Source organism: Neovison vison, chromosome 13, assembly GCF_020171115.1.
Source record: "Neovison vison isolate M4711 chromosome 13, ASM_NN_V1, whole genome shotgun sequence".
In the NCBI taxonomy this organism is placed as follows: Eukaryota; Metazoa; Chordata; class Mammalia; order Carnivora; family Mustelidae; genus Neogale; species Neogale vison.
The window spans coordinates 110,620,651-110,623,474 of record NC_058103.1 but is presented as its reverse complement, the minus strand read 5'-3'; positions in this window follow the sequence as shown (position 1 = coordinate 110,623,474).

Here is a 2,824-nt window from a genome sequence, read left to right as displayed (position 1 = left end):
TATACCAGAGTAATCTCAGAATTAGAGATAACAGATTTCAGCAGGGTGATAGTGTCAAGGATGTTCCCCAGTTGAGAAAGGCCATCAGACTGTTGGTGGTGGAGGCTGGCAGGGAAAGTAGCCCCAGGTTCATGTATAAAGGAACAGTCCTGGGATTTACTGATCAGCTAATAGTTGGGGGCAAACAATGAAGCAACTGTTAGTGGCTGATATGATATGAGAGACTTCCCCTTCAATCTTCCCCACTCCTGAAGGGGACTGTAACCATGAGCTTATGAAGCAGATCAAAAAACAGACAATGGTAACGTGGCCCATTCATTATCCTTTCATTCACTGAATGAGTCCAAATTAGGTACCAGGGATGGAATAGTGAACAAAGTAAATTGGTCCCTACCCTCAGGAGCTTGACACCAGCAAGTAAGCAATTAATTTCAATGTGGTGACGTAAGATCATCAATAAGGGAAGTAAGCAAGTTATTGGAACACAAATAAGTGACACCAAATCAAGACTTCCCAGAGAAAATGATGTATAAATTAAGAAGGATGAATAAGGCAGAAGATGAGGGAGAAGAGAATTCTAAGAAAAGAGAACAGAGAAAAGACTTGGAGCCGAAAGACACTATCCTATTAGTTCAGAAAAGCTGAAAAATTGAGTAGAAAGAAGCAATCAGGGAAGAGACTGGAGGAATGGCAGAGGCTGGATTTTGAAGAACTCTGGAATGATTATTCATTTATTGACCACTTACTATGAATCAGCCAATATGCTAAGAAATTTGCATATATCCCCTCATATACCTCTCACAAGTGCCCTCTGAAATAAGTACTATTCCTGTCTTTGTATTACAGATAAGGAAACTGAGCCTGAAAGCAATGAAGCAACCTGACCAAGATCATACAGCTGAAAGTGGCACAGCCAGGACTAGAACTTAGAACTCATTTTCTAAATGCCTATTAAGGTTAAGAATGGGTTTCAGAGACCAGTTAGCATGCTGAAATCTAAGTAAGGAATAACAACAATCTGGTTTAAGACCATGACCATGAGGATGAAGATGAATAAACAGATTTGAGATATTTAGGAGAGTAAATCAAGACATGATTGTAGGTGGTGAGGGAGACAGAGAAATCCATGAAAATGCCTGTTTCTGATTTGGGCAACTTGAAACCCTTGAGCAAAAGGAAGAGGGCCCAGTTGCAACAGGGTGAAATAGACCACAATGAACAAGTTTAGACATTTTAACTTTGACAGATCAGAGCTGGGAGAACATACAAGTGAAATTGTTCAGTATGCAACTGAACAGGATGATCTGAAGCACAGAACACAAGGGCAGAAGCTATTGCCTGAAAGGGTACTCAAAGACATGAAAGTCAATGAGCTAGTCTAGAAAATGTACTAAGAGGGCAAAGAGGGGGTTTGGTACAAAATCCAGAGGATCACTCAGTTAATGAAGTCTGAGAAAAGAGTGCCCAGAGAAGTAGGAAGAAAACAAAGAGAAAAAGTTATGACAGAAATTAAATATATTGAATATATCTTGCATACCAATTCAAAATCCTCTCTACACCGCTTCTTACTCTAGTCTCAGAACTGGTCACAGTATAACCTTGCTTCCTACTCTGGGTCTTTTCTGACACTGCAGGCTGTTGCTTGAAACATTAGCAGTCCCACTCCAGTATCACTTAATGGGGTGGAAACTGGAAATATCAGTAAGAACTCATGATTTTTAATATGTAAACTAGGTAGGAATAGAATTATATATTGATATGTATGTGTGTATGTACCTTCCAGCAATGTCTGCTAAGAGATCCTAAAAGCAACTATATCACAGTAGTTATGAATACATTAGCATGCAGATTTTGATTTCTAAATACCCTTCTAGAATAAAAGCAACAGGCACATGATTATATCTAAAATATCTACCAAAAAACTATTACAGCTAATAAATAAGCAAAGATCAGGATACAGGATCAGTTGTATTTCTACGCATTGGCAGTAAATAATCTGAAAAGGAAATTAAGGAAAAACCCCTACTTGAAATAGCATCAAAAAGAATAAAATACTTAGGACTCAATTTAACCAAGGAGGTGCAGGGTTTATACACTAAAAACTACAAAACACTACTGAAAGAAATGAAAAAAAATGAAAGAAGACTTAATAAATGAAGATAGTCCATGTTCATCTTTACCTAATATTAAAAGATAGCAATATGTCCCAAAGCAATCTACATATTCAACACAATCCTTATCAAAATTAACTTTATCAAGATTTTTTGCAGGGATGGAAGAGTTGATCCCAAAATTCATGTGAAATTGCAGAGCACCTGAAATAGCCAAAACAATCTTGGGGGTAAAAAAAACAAAAAACAAAAAAAGGACATTGATGGACTCACTTTCTGATTTCAAAAGTTAATACAAGAAGCAGTAATCAAAACAGTGTGGTATTGACCTAAGAATAAACATGTATTTGAAAAAAATTGACATGAGAGTCCAGAAATGAACTCATAAATCTGTGGTCAATTGATTTTCAACAAGAATACCAAGAGTATTCAATGAGGCAAGAAAAATCTCTTCATTAAACTGGTTATTCACATGCAAAAGAATAAAGCTGGATCCTTATTTCACACCATATATAAAAATTAACCGAAAATAGATCAAAGACCTAAACTGCAACAGCTGAAACTGTAAGAACTATAGAAGACAAAGGCACAAATCTTCACTACCTTGGATTTGGCAATGGTTTCTTACATATGATACCAAAGGTATATGAAATGAATAGGTTAATTAGATTTTATTAAAATTTTAGTATTTTATCAAGGGACACGAGAGAGAG